General features: G+C 33.2%; 1 protein-coding gene across 1 annotated transcript in view; it reads right to left on the bottom strand.

The window, feature by feature from the left end:
* The window catches only part of LOC145252465 (uncharacterized), a 55,834-nt gene extending 41,150 nt beyond the window's left edge, over positions 1-14,684 (bottom strand). Inside the window, exon 1 of the mRNA XM_080111883.1 lies at positions 14,417-14,684. The gene's annotated coding sequence lies outside the window, so the exon portion shown is untranslated. The remainder of the gene's footprint in view (positions 1-14,416) is intronic.
* Between the last annotated feature and the right edge of the window lie 648 nt (positions 14,685-15,332).

The raw sequence follows: 15,332 nt of genomic DNA on the forward strand, positions 1-15,332 counted from the left end.
AATCCCTACATAGTACCCCAGTAGTTGTTGCCCCTGATAGTAGCCCCCTACACCAAAGTGGCAATGTGCCTTGTTTGGGGTGAAAATGTAATAAAAAAAATAAAAAATAAAAAAAAAGTATAAGAAAACTTCTTCCGGAATCTAACCAACGCGAGAACCCCCACCCGAAAAACCTTTCCTGGACATACACAAACGCGCGTGGCCATTTTGCCTTTTATATATTAGACTGACAGGGGAAAGGGGGGGGGTCGTAAAATAAAGTTTAAAAAAAATGTTTCTTTTTAAATACAGGACTTGGGTGCCATCTTATTGTGCTATTAAAAAAGAAATGCTGCATGGTGGGCGTGCATAAAAAAGTTGAGAATTTTAAAAGATAGGAGAGAGAAAACGTTATTAAAAGAAAAAAATGCCGCATGCTGGACGCAAACTTGCAAACGTGATGTTCATAAAGAAACACTCTATCGATTGGACCAAAACGTCACACATTTTTTCGTGTTGCAAATTTATCTTTTTAAAATGAAAGGATGAATTAACCGTTTGTGCACGATTAACAAACAGCGTTGAAACCAACATTTTTACCTCCCCCCCCCTCAAGCAAAACAATATTTCTACATAAAATGATTGACGATTTTTTTTTTTTTTTATTTGATATTTCGTGTCCGAGAGATCACTCTTTCTAATGGTACCTGGTTTATGCAGGTTCAATACGGATGACATAGCTTTTAGCGGACATACAAACACACAAACGACTGAGATTTATATGATAGAAGATGAGGAAGAAAAAGAAATCTTGAAAATCTTTCAACCTCGGAACTATTTAAGATGTTGTTTTAAAATATCTTTAATCCAAAACCCCTTAATTGGAAAATCGCCCTATTTTGTAATTCAGTCATTCTTTTTTGCAATTGCCATATTAGTTACCTCCCAAGAATTTACACCGGTCTCCGCATAGAATTGTGATCTTATTGACAACATAATATTAATGTATTTCTAGGAATCATCAGTTCTTTGCTGTTTAAAACAAACATTTTATCATAGTTCCTCAGCAGTGTTTATCAGACATCACCTCTCTAAAAACAAAACATCAGTGAACACATTTTTATTTTTGGTAGTATTTTTTTTTAATTTCAAAAATCACAGTGTAGTATCTGTTCTGATGCTACACTCAAGTTAAGTTGTCCTTAGTCAATGCAGGGGAAACCCTTCTATACTAAGGCAATTTTTATTTTTGCTTACATCCAGAGTGCCCCATTTTGAGTAGCTGGTTTTTCCTCAACATTAAAAATGGCTTTCAATAACATTTTGCTCCCATGAGGAGACAAATAAATAATATATATATATATATATATATATATATATATATATATATATATATATATATTGAATATCAGATTGCGGTGTTAAAGGTGACTTTGCAACTGGGTTCGAATCCTCCAACTGGCAGTAATTATAATTTCCTACACTGAAGATTGCATAAACATGACACACTAGTGTCTATAGGTAAAAATGATAAATATTTAAAATAAAAATATTGTTATTGTTCCTTTTAACAGTGATTGGGCTTTTATGAGAATTTAAAAAGAAGCTGTAAATCTATGCATAAGACGATGTTCTGGTTGCGGCCGTTGAACGCTAGATAACTAAGATTACTGTATATGTCCCCAATTTAATATGATATAGAAATTAAATTGTCTTTTTTTTCCCCAGTATTCATTAACGGTAGCCTAGAAGTGAATACTTGACTTTGGGGTTAACTCTTTATGATCTGTTTGAATTCGTTCAGTCGAAAATAAATGAATATAATGGCATAAATAAAATGTTTTTGACTCCTAACGGGGTATAACGCCAATGATTTCACCAATCGTTTTTATAACCACCGGCTGTGCTAACCAAACAATGAAAATCTTCCAAAGTTACTATAAAAATTGTCGAATTTTAGATTCAATCAGTTCACCGTTAACTACGTCACGGACTGCATTTGATTCCTGGCCGCCATCTTTGTTACTAGCAATTACTGCCGCCATCTTTGTTACTGGATCGAGACTGCACTCTGTTCAACATGTCTCAACACTTAACAAATATGATATAGAATTTAAATTGTCCTTTTTCCCCCGTGTTAATTAACAGCAGCCTAGGGGTAAATATAAGACTTTGGAGTTAACCCTTTATGACTTGATTGAACTAATTCGTTCAGTCGAAAATAAATGAATATAATGGCATAAATAAAATAGGAATTGATTCAAACACGCTTTGTACATATTAGTTTAGTATCTAGTCAGATGTCATTACCTCCACATTGCAACTGTCCATTAATTACATTCAGTATGCCTTCTAAAATTAACAATAAATATTTTTTGAATCATCTACATCATAATTCATGTTATAAAGGGTTAGAGGTAACCTAGCAACTGGGTTCGAATCCTTCAATCAGCAGTAATTATCATTTCCTACACTGAAAGTTGCATACGCATGAAACGTTAGTATCTGTAGGTAAAAAAAAATAAACATTTAAAATAAAACTACTGGGTGTTTATTCAGAATTGCACTTGTGGCAGATAATAAAACTAAAGGAAATACAGAAAAGTTTGTATAATGTACGTACTAGTCATGGAATGAAGACGACATATTCCAAAAATCACGTAATTTGATTACATAGTTTTTTTTTTATTTAAAATATCTAATTTTACAACTAAGTAAGTTGTAGTGTTTTTGTCAGCCGTGAAGAAATCCGATAAAATAAATAAGGGTGAAGACAACTCAATTTAGAATGTCAAGTCAAAGTAAACCTTTTGTTCAATACAATTTAGTAGTAAAATTGCTAAAAATCGTAACTTTTGATTTTCTTAGTAAAAAAAAAAAAAAAAAACATTACTGGATTAATTTACATGATTTTTGGAATATGACATCTTCGTTCTGTGACCAAGTACATACACCATAAAGATTTTTTTGTATTTTTTAAAATAAGTGTAATTCTTAATAAGCACAAAATACTGGTGTATATATATATATATATATATATATTGTGTCAGGTCATGTCATATGCTACTGGTACCATGTAACCCAGTACTACCTGCCTCATGGTCGGGTCACCGGCGACTAAACTGGTTCCCCCACCAGACTTGTTTGGTGAGGAGGGCGGCTAGTCTCCCTGGAGGATTAAAAACAAGACCTTCCAAAGGGCGAATGAACTCTTTTTCTGGGTCAACGGCCAACTAGCACCGTGTATATTTGTGTGTGTGTATATGTGTATTGGGGTGGAGAGGGCTCCCGTAAGCCAGCCGTGGTGAAGGCAACCTTTCTAGGAGAAGCAAATCTCTGATTTAAAAAACCATAAAGCGGGAGACCAGTACTCGCATTAAGCTGGTCTGCAGTTTAATTTGTTGCTGGCTATCTTGCTCTTGCTTGCTCAACATTTTGAACCGAGAGAGAGACTTAGCTGTCGTACAAAGCTAAGACTCTGTAACATCATCTTTGTATAGATACTCCCTCAGGCATTTGGGCTCATGGATTTTAAATGTCTGAGGGAGTGGCACTCGTCTGACAAGACGTTGCAATCATCATATATATATATCACCAAAGTTAAGCAACGTTGAGCCTGGTTAGTCACAGCAGATGGGTGACCATTTGGGTATATATATATATATATATATATATATAAAAAGCAGGCTCCTTCAGTCTTGGACAGACTATGGATACCCACAAAGGGTTGCTTGCACGTGAAATTTTTTTGGCAGGAGGTGCGCAATCTCCAACCACACCTCTCCTGAGACGACATTGTTAAATACCAGTGGCAAGTGAAGTACAGGACGACTGGAAACAAATGCTGAGATAAGCAGAGAGCTCATACAGGGCCTAGAATTCCCAAATGGTCACCCATCTGATACTAACCAGGCTGAACGTTGCTTAACTTCGGTGATCTGACGAGAACTGGTGTGTCAATGTGATTATGCCGTATATATATATATATATATATGTCCACTGTTTGTGGGAAAGAATTCTGGCAAACATTGGTACAGTTGGTTTAAAGCCCAATATAAGGGGAACCAGTTAATGATAAATAATATTAGGTAGGTAGAGAAAACAATGGCTGAGGAGAGCCTAATATTATCTACCATAAACTGGTCCCCCTTATATTGGGCTTGAAACCGATGGTACCAATGTTTTTTCTGACCTTCTCTCCAGTTTTTAAATATATAATTTCACCTTTTTTATGTATCAATCCTTCAATTTATGAAGATCGATGTAATAAATAAATGACAAAAGTCTATATTCCAAATTTCAAGCTGTTGACCATCTTACCATTTATTCCTTAAAGTATGTTTTACGTTCACAATTCTTGACAGCACCTGTTTCATAGCGCAAAATCTCTCAAGTGTTTGGATCTTGTAATCATGCCCATATGCATTTATTTTCTTTTAATGAATTAACAGGTGCTTTTTCTTCTGATGAGTTAAGGGCAAAATAAATTCATTGATTGATATAATAATTAAATGAATAATTTCTTGTTACAAAACAGGTGCTGTCAACAATTGTGTATGTCAAACATACTTGAAGGAATAAAAGGTAAGATGGTCAACATCTTGAAATTTGGAATGTAGACCTTTGTCATTTGTTGTATTTATATAATCTAATACATAAAAACAAAATGTGTGTGGGTCGACACACACGAAGGATCCTGACCAGATCGGTATCATTTTCAAGCTCGATCTTTCGGACGACAGATATCGAAAAATTGGCCAAATACGTTAATTCATTCACCCTCAACTGGGAACTTTTTTACAAAGAGAGGTTGATTTTTTGCGTTGACATTTTCACAAAGTCATCATCTCGGTTGAATTGACTATGCTTAATTTCAATGCTCGGGACTTTCGGTCGCACCATGGAGACATCATCTAAGACGTCGCATTTTTTTTTAACCTTCTTTTCCCCTTTGTGTTACAGGTTCGAGCCTGCCTACTACAACTTTTTTTTCTTTTTTTTAAAACCTCTATCCACCCAGGCTGCCTATTGTTGTTTTGATCCCCCCCCTCTTCTACCAAGAGAAATAAAGTTTATATCTGTTATTAAGAGCATCTTGTCCTTAAATGAATAAGTGAAATATATATTTTTTTATACAAAAATAAAATATTAAAACGCTAACTTGGAGTGGGAGAGGTGATACCCGGTGACATTTTAGACTTAAAAATAGATTTCTTAGTTTTCTCAGGAATAAATTGGGCTTATTTTCCGATGGCAAAAACGATTCTTTGTTTCTTTTGTTTGTTTGTTTTTGTTTTGTTTAAAATAATTTTAAATTGCTGATATTAAGGATAAAATAATAAACATTTATTCATTTTAATGCTACCAGTAAAACTAAAGTCTATAGATCAACCTCCACAAGAATATTTCTACGTTTGCAAAAATATATGCACATATGACATGATGTTTTTTTTATGATAATTCAAAAATGAAAAGCAACAACTTTATAGTTAAATATTTAGAGATTTTAAATGAATCAGAATCAGTAATTGTATCAGAATCAGAAAAAATATTGAAATCATCCCATATATATATATATATATATATATATAACGGCATAATCACATTGACATACCATTAGATCACTGGAGTTAAACAACACTGAGCTCGGTCATTACTAAAATGGGTGATCAATTGGGAATTCTAGGTGCTCTGTGCGCATATATATATATATATATATATATATATATATATATATATATATATATATATATATATATATATTATATATTGTTTTTAAAATGTAATTATCCACTGACATGTGTTTCGTTGTCTACGACTCATCAGAGTGGCTGGTGTTGGATAATCCAGATCATCGTGATGATATTAAAATAAAAGTTGGTCAGAAACTTGGATGCAGATGCCCGGGGATGACATCAGAAGAGGTAAAAATGTGGGACGTAGAATCCTCAGAGATTGGGTCAGTGATATTGGCCCACATTTCAAGACAATGCATGTTGGAATGTTAACGTCATCTGGGCCAATAAAAGAGAGAGAGAGAGGGGGGGGGAGATGGTTGGGAGAGAGAGAGAGAGAGAGAGAGAGAGAGGGAGGGGGTGAAAAGGGATGGTTGGGAGAGAGAGAGAGAGAGAGGAAGGGGGTGGAAAGAGATGGTTGGGAGAGAGAGAGAGAGAGAGAGAGAGCGACCACAACGCCCAACCCAAGCGTCACTTCTTCTTCACGCATCAACCCCACGCTGCACACTGTCATTAATGTCAAACGTGCCATTCTGAAACTGAAAATATTTTTATAACCAGCTGCATGTGTTTTATTATCATCAACAAGTGTATATATCAAGAAATGACAAAAGTTGATTTTTAGAAATTATATAGCCTGAAAAATATAACTGATGATCAGCTGCGGCGGATATATAACAAATGTCATTGTAAGCACTGAATACACAAGAAGTGCAGTGGAATTACTTGTAAGTTGAAAGAGGAGAACCAATCTGTGTGCAAAAAGTGTAACTAAATAAATGGAGATGGATGAGAACTCAGATGTGGAGAAAGTATATTTGCGTGACGAAGCTTTTGCAATTGTCAGAGTTTTGTTAGCTTGGTAATAATATTGGAACACAGGGTTGAGCAGGTGCTAGTGTAATTGTAAGAATTGGGATGGAGTAAATCACTGTTTTATGGAGGGGAACAAGATACGGTGGATGTGCTGAGATCGGATGACCTCAGAGGCAGATTAAATGCAGACAGTATAGAGAGATGTGTGCAGAACAGGAGACTTTGATGGTATGGTCACATTGAGAGAATGGGTGAAAGTTTAGTAAATGTAGAACAGTTGAGGCAGCAGGTTCAGTTCACAGGTGGAGACCAAGGAAAACATGGGGGGAAGTGTTAAAAATGGACCCGAGGGAGAGGGATAAATGCAAACCTGTGCAGAGATAGGTTAGTTTGAAAAGCAATTTCCTATAACCGTTCAACGCATGCCAACATATAAAATGAACATAACGCTTAATATGATGCTGCTGCTGCTGCTGATGATGATGATGATGAAAATCCATATATTAATATGATGATGATGATGAAAAGCCATATATTAATATGATGATGATGATGATGATGATCCATATATTAATATGATGATGATGACGACGATGATGATGAAACTCCATATATTAATATGATGACAATGATGATGATGATGAAAATCCATATATTATTATTATTATGATGATGATGATGATGATCCATATATTAATAGAATAGCGTGTATGTTATTTATTTTGTGTGTCACGCTTACATCCGAGTGACTGTAGTTTAATTATTATCGATTTCAAATTCTTGTAATAAATAATTTTAACAAGAATTCTTCATAAGTTTCGGTTTTAGTTTTGATTTTATCTGATGGCACCTTAGTAATCTATTTTTTTTTATAAATAATTTCATCACAAATTCTTCATAAGTTTTGGTTTCAGTTTCGATTATAGTTGAAAGAAATCAAGTGATATATATATATATATATATATATATATACATGCATATATTTTTTCATAAGTTTTGGTTTCGGTTTTGATTCAAGCTAATGCACCCAAGTCATATAGATATATTTTTTTTATTTTTGAAATCGCAACTTTATGATATATAAAAATTGATAGAACATTAACTCTATAATAATATAGACAAATCTGCAAGAATTAAAATATCATATTTAAGTGTACTTTATGACCGGGCTACGCCAGGGCGCCCCTGCTAACTTAGATAAATACTTTTGCAGTTTTAACTATAATAATCTGAGAGCGTCTCCATTTATGCTGAACATCTACAGAATGCCAACATCAATATATTACGTATGAATGAGTCCACTGTGGAATATCTACCAGGTCCTTCTAGTTATTAATAAATATTATTATTAATAAATATTATTACATGAGCAATCATTTCAAGTTAAAATTTTAGTTTCGTTTTCAGATAAACCCGACATCAAGTCAAATTCGGTGGCCATTTTATTTTGATTTCACTTATTCACATAATGTTGACACATTTTAAGTGTGCTCTGCTCAATTTTACATGCATAATACTAAGTGAATTTTAACTTAAATGATTCCACATTTATGAAGAAAAAAATCATAAAACCATTTTTAATGCCAATACTGATTTTTTCTCGCGTTCTTCTCTTTAAATATTACCAATGTCTAGCACCTTTTAGATAACCTGAGAATCAGTTATGTGGTCTATGTATATATATATATATATATATATATATATATATATATATATATATATATACACACACACACAAATTACCATTAACATATGAAGCGATGCTCTTTGTGTAGACAAATTGAGCTTAGGTATTTGGACAATGTCAAAACATTGTTAATTCACTGCCCGCATCCATATAGTGCAATGGTTAGAAGCTCCAACTGTCATTAGGGCGATCGGGTTTCGATCCTTGCTTGAGGTAGTTGCTTGTCTAGCCGCACTGATGAGCTGTGAAACAGCAAAACAGTACTGTATGTGGATGACACACATATATATATATATATATATATATATATATATATATATACCTTTTTCAATGCAAGCATTGCCGCTGAAACCCAAGTGCTACTGTGATAGGGACCAAATTTATAAGGGAGAAGCCAGGTGGGAAGTTGAGCAGTTAGATGTTTGTTCACATGATGATGATGATAATGAAATTTATTTTTCTCTTAAATCTAAAATGCATGATTAAATGTCAAAATATAATTCAATTCTTCATATTATGATTCAAAATACGTTGAACGCTGTAATTGAAATTCAAAAATAAAAAAAACACTCATCTAACTACAACCACTATCAACAATTTCCCACACACTCTATCTATGCCTAAATTTAAATGCAAATTCCATGAACAAAGTTTATTTCCTAGAACTGCCTGCCTGTAGAACTCTGTTCGGCTGGCTGGCTATGGTCATCTTCAAGTCCAATATAAAAAAGTTCTTATTGAACTGTCCTGTTAAATAATCAAATTATACCCAATTTACACCATTAACAATTACTACACTGTTGTCCTGATGACCCTTATCCTCAAGTGGACTTCAGGCCTTGATAAGTGGTAACTCTTGTAAAAAAAAAAAAAAAATCATTACACTGTTTATTCCTTACTCTGGATGGATGCAAAATTTGCCATGAACTGCCCTGTTGGTATTCCCTGATGAGGATGCCTCAGGTGATAAGCAATAAATCTACCCCTCTCCCAAAGAAGGAAGTAATGCTTCCAGGGATAGCCCCCACCCCCGAGATCAACCAAAACAGATACTACACTTTGAATTGTTTTTTTGTTTTGTTTTTTGCAAATAAAATTAAATTCATTTACAAATTAGGTACAAGATCATGAAAAGTCTGAGAAGAGAAGGTAAGTGGTAATTGTCTGTATTTTTAAGATGAGGAGTTTTCATTTATTGAGATTGTCGGACTGACTTCCTCATCTTGGTTGTTATAGTCACAACGTTTCGGCCGTTTTGCCCTCCGGTTTCCATCAGGTGTTTTGTATCGAACTGGGGAACCGTTTGTTAGGAGTCTCGAACCCAACCCCTTATTATTATTATTATTATTATTATTGTTGTTGTTGTTGTTATTATTGTTGTTGTTGTTGTGTTGACTTCCTCATCTTGGTTGTTATAGTCACAGCGTTTCGGCCGTTTTGCCCTCTGGCCTTCATCAGGTGTTTTGTATCGAACTGGGGAACTCCCGTAATAATAATAAAGTGTTGGGTTCGAGACTCCTAACAAACGGTTCCCCAGTTCGATACAAAACACCTGATGAAGGTCGGAGGGCAAAACGGCCGAAACGTTGTGGCTATAACAACCAAGATGAGGAAGTCAGTCCGACCATCTCAATAAATAAAAGGAGGTGAGTGGGTCATCTTTTCTAACGTATTATTATCGAGATGTATTTTGACTCATCTAAGCAATGCCCTTTTCATTTTTTCATTATTTCTTCCTCACTTTCATTTCACCGGGCACCACAATACCACATTTACATTCCCAATGATTTGAATTGAATTTCGTTTATAAAAGAAATATCTATTATTTGGTTTGTTTCGATTACTGTTCTCATCTTGAGTGTTATTCTCACCTCCGACCATCTTCCGGTGTATCTTGTCAAACTTGGGAATCTGTACTGAATTTCAAACAGAACCGTTTATTTAATCCAAAAAACCCATGGTTTAACAGATAAAGCACTAAGTAAAATTCAGTTCTAAGTGACACTGTCCTGGAGGTTGAAGGTTCAATCCTCAATACGGGTGAGATACTAAAAATATAATTGCGAATTATTTAAGACTTCTACCTGGTCATAGTTTTGTTCATTTATTTATTTATTTTTTATTCAATTTTCACCCCAAACAAGGCACACTGTCGCTTTGAAGAAGGGGGCTACTACTAATTTCCGAATTCAATAGAGAGAAGATCAGAGGTTACACCAGCCGAAACGTTATGAGAATAACACTGAAAATGAGAACAGTAGTCCGAAGAATCCAAATATTTTATATTGCAAATGGCGCCATCATATTAATGAACAATTCATTTTCATTTGGATTATTTCAACTACTTTTCTTATCTTGAATGTTATTCGAACAATGTTTTGAATGATTTAACTGCCAACCTTCTTCAGATATGTTTTGTTGAACTTTCACTAACCATGACCGCGTAGAAATTTTAAGTAATCTATAACTGTATTCTTAGTATTGACCGTTATTAAGGATTAAATCTACAAGATCATGCTACCCCAGTGAATTAAATAAATAATTCCGTTTGAAATTCTATAGCTTCCCAAGTTCGACAAGACGCACATGAAGAAGGTTGGAGGTTACATCAGCTGAAACATTGTGAGAATTACATCCAAGTTAAAAACAGTAGTTCAAATAATACAAATTATCAACTCTCATCTCAAAATCTATTAAACAATATCTTTCTAGACGTACTGTTAATTTTCATAATCTGTCACAAAACAAAATCATTTCTAGCCATTTTGAGGTTCAAGGACTAAAAATTTTCAACAGATTGTCATGGAAAATGTGTTCACCAGCTCCTAGCTAAGATCCACTTAAATATTGAATGTCTACCTCCATCTGTCCTCTACCGGCAGGAATTGTCATCCTACACTGATGATTGCGTAAGTATGAAATATAATTATTATTTATTTATAATTGTCAAGCCTCTTTAAGAATACTTAAGGCACTGCCTGGGAAGTATAAACTAGGAGGTAATCAACTAGAGTTTATGTAACGTTCACGACTTCCTGTCGTTCAAACACTATGAACTATATAATGTCTGTGCTCAAATTGAACGTTTATTAGATCTTAATTCCCTTCCTTCTTGTGACAGTTGTTTGGTGGCCTGGAGTTGGAGGTTTACTAAATGGAGTCAAAGGTGACTTCGTGGCTGGGTTTCAATCTCTCGGCCGGCAAGAATTGTCATTCTACATTGGTGATTGCATCACAGGTCATTGCGGAACCAGACCAAGTTACTCCGACCCCACCCCTGCCCATGAATTAAATAAATAGTTCGGTTTGAAATTCAGAATGAGAGCACGCTACCCCCGTGTGTTAAATAAAGGTCTCTTTTCGAAATGCAGTACAAATTCTCAAGTTTCACAGAAAGATTCCTGAATTCGAAAAGAAACACCTGAAAAAAGGTCAAACATCGCATCAATTGAAACATTGTGAGAATACCATCCAAAATGAGAACACTAGTCAGAATATGATTTTAAAAAATATCGTAAAACTCCAATTTAACTTGTAAATACCATTTTTTAAAAATGGCATGGTAACATAAGTGCATAAGCACCATTTTGATTATTAACATCTACGATTTATTTAATGAAAAATAAAATAATTTTAGCCTATTTTTATTTTCACTCCTTTTTTTTCAATGACTACTGTTCGAATGTTAATATTTTATATTTAGCATGCAAATATTTATAATATTAATCATTAAACTGTGTAAATCTTAAAACCTAATAAAATTATAACAAAGATTAATTATTAATTGCAGTTTGAAAAAGAAAATCGTTCCATACTTATTAAAAACTTCGTATAGTTAACACAAGTGCTGACGTCACCGATTTTGTGCTTCGTTCTTCACAATCGGTTGGAGGTTCCTCTTTAAAACAATAATTAAAATAAGTAATGTTGTTCAAACGATCGTACTGATTTACCGGGGATGCTAAAATGCAGAAGTGTCCATTTCTTTTTAAACCAAATTTGTTGTTATTATCTTGAATTTTTCGACTTTAAAATGGTTGCTATTGAAACAGCATTAAACAAGTTTAAGTTTTATAACAATTTGACTTAATTAATAATTGGGCATTAAATTATTAATTGAACCAAATTTGTAACTAATTTTTATTAAGGTAATGACGTTTTGATTTCTAAAATTAATAAATTTTAATAGCTTTCAAAACTTAATATATGCGTAGAAACATTTTAAATATTTTGTTTAGTTTAAAGGCTTCCAAATTTCTTTCAAATGTCGAAAGGTCATGAAGAAATTATGTAAGTCGTTTTTAAGTCAAACATCAACAAAAAATTAAAATATCTGAATTATTTAAAAATGAAATGCATTCGGGTGGATTTAATTGCGTAATTAAATTATTTTTAATATTATTTCGTTTTAGTTAACGCTATTGCATTTTTTTATTATTCAATAAGTCACGAAGAGGCGAGAAACACAGACGCAGTACTATAAGTTTATTGATATAACAATGTGAATATTAAATAATATGTAGGAATATTTGTCGGAAATATATTTTAAGTCTGGGAAATTCTGACAAACTAAGAATGCAATTTTTTTTTTAAGTCGAGGAAAAAAAGATAAACAAACTTTAGTTTTTCAAAACATTTCGTATAGAAAAACTTATAAAAGGGATTTTTTTTATTTTTATTTTCAGCTTTTATCTTTCTTTGGATAAATTACACACATATGTGTATATGTTTTCTTTTTTTTTGTTGTTGTTTTTGATGAAAATATGCAAGAAATAAAAGGAATGTATGAAAATGAAGAAAAAAAACGAAACGAAATTTATTAATAAAAAAAAGAAATATGGTCAAAAAGTGAAACGAAATAAGAAACCATTACTTGGCATATTTTTTTAATTTTTTTTTAATTATTATTACATTTTTTATTTTATAATTTAAAAACGTATAACTGAGTTGGCTAAGCTAGAATTAATATACTTCGCTTAAGATTACATAAAAGAAAAAAAAATCTATCAAAGTGAAAATTGCTACTATCCATCTTATTATTTTTTTTGTTTGTCCAATAAGAAATGTAGCCAAGTTATTTTATTTAGACATTTTTTTTTCAATTATTTGATGGAGAAATAATACAAAGAAATCCATTTTTATTATATAATTGCTTAATGTTGTATTTGTGGCTACGTATTTTCTATAAAAGTTCGGCATTTCAATAATGCAGGTCATATGAGGACGGAATAAATGACAAGCAATTGAAAAGAGCAAAAAAAAAAAAAAAAGTGAGAGAAGGAGGGGGGAGTGAGTGCGCTTCGGACCAAATGCCAGAAGAAACGGAAAGAGAGAAAAAATTAAATAAACAGACTGATCTATGGAGAGGAGAAGATGGCATTTTAAAAGAAACCTGGTTTAGCATCCACAAGAAATTTATAAAATATATATATATTCATAGTCCGTCTAAAAGAAATTAAAAACAAATTAACAATCCAAACTAAGACAGGATCGTTCTTAGTTTTTATCAAGTGCGTGTTTTTGTGATCTGTGCGAATAGCAGGGATTATTATTATTATTATTAATTATTATTATTATTATTATTATTATTATTACTACTACTACTACTGAAGGGTGTTTGGATCGGTCTACAATGACAGAAAGAAGGAGATGCAGAAAAAATGTATAAGAAAATATAGATTATTTATGCAAAAGTATAGAATAACACGATTAAATACAAAATAAAAATAGCATTCTCTATTTTTTTTTTTTTTTTTAATTTTAACCCCACCCCTGAATACAATATAAATAGATGACATGTAATGTATATACATAGTTCAAGCTAGGGCATATAATGAGGGTCCAATCTGCACTAAATAAATTACTACAGACCGATCACTCATTTTTTGGCCACTTTGCAACCCATACTCGCACCGTTTCCGACGCTCAATCCTACCCAACAAACACACATGCACGCAAGAGAAATAAATAATAATAATGATGATGATGATAATAAATAATAAAAATAGGAAAGGTAATGGATTAATCGTGTTCGAGGTGGGGGTACCTTGAACATTTTTTTTATTTTTATTTTTTATCAATTCTTCTTTCTTTCCTTCCTCTTCTAAAAAAATCCACAAACTTGCACCCAAGGGGGTCCCCATTTTTTTTTTTTTTTTTTTTTCTAAAAGCCCGTAGGGGGGATGGGATATTTTCTTACCTTGCATATAAAAAATAAATAAATAAATACCAAAAAAAAAAAATTTTTTTTTTTTTTTGGAATCAGCTTGGGTGTTGGCAGTTCTTGGAGTGGACATCCATCCACCATTCGCGGTGACCACCGAAAAAAGTGTACCTGTTAAAACCATTCGATTATCCGACCGCACGTCCCTCGGCAATTTCCGTAGCCGCCGGCGGCAGCAGTAGCAGGAGCAGCCGTCACTCCAAGAGAGAGGAAGGGAGGCCGTCCGTTATGACCACTAACATTTAGCACGGACCTTCCACCCACCCCACCCCCCACCCCCGGACCGTCCACCACACCCACATCTTTTCCTTTCAACCTCATTTTGCTTTCTTTTTTCCTTTCACTTTTTCAAAGAACGGCCGATTTGACCAAATAAAATCTTAATTTAATTCGTATTTGCCGCCCGAAATGGTAAATAAACTAAGGCCCTAAGGTAATTGGTTCTTAATTCAACCTAATTATAAAAAAAAAAAAAAAAACAGAAAAATTTTTTATGATTTACGTACCCATCACGGAATGGAAACGTCATACTCCAAAAATCATATAAATTGATCAAGCAGTTATATTTTTATAATGAAAATAATTTTTAAGCGATTTAAAGTGGTTAATGTGAAATTGTTACCATTACAAGGTTGATCTCTCAAGTTTGTATTATTGTGGACTTATCTGCTCTTGTTTTTGTTTTTGTTTTCAACATGACGACGCGAGATAGTCTATTTTTGCTTACTCATATAATTGGATTTTCTTAGTTAAAAATAAAACTACTTGATAAATTTACGTGATTTTCGGAATATGACGTGTTTGTTCCGTGGCCGGTATGTACATGATAAAGATCTCTGTATTTTTGGTTTTAAGTGAGTTAACCTCAATTAAATACCTCAATGTCAATTCC

Source organism: Euprymna scolopes, chromosome 29 (assembly GCF_053919585.1).
Source record: "Euprymna scolopes isolate OS-2025 chromosome 29, ASM5391958v1, whole genome shotgun sequence".
NCBI classification, from domain to species: domain Eukaryota; kingdom Metazoa; phylum Mollusca; class Cephalopoda; order Sepiida; family Sepiolidae; genus Euprymna; species Euprymna scolopes.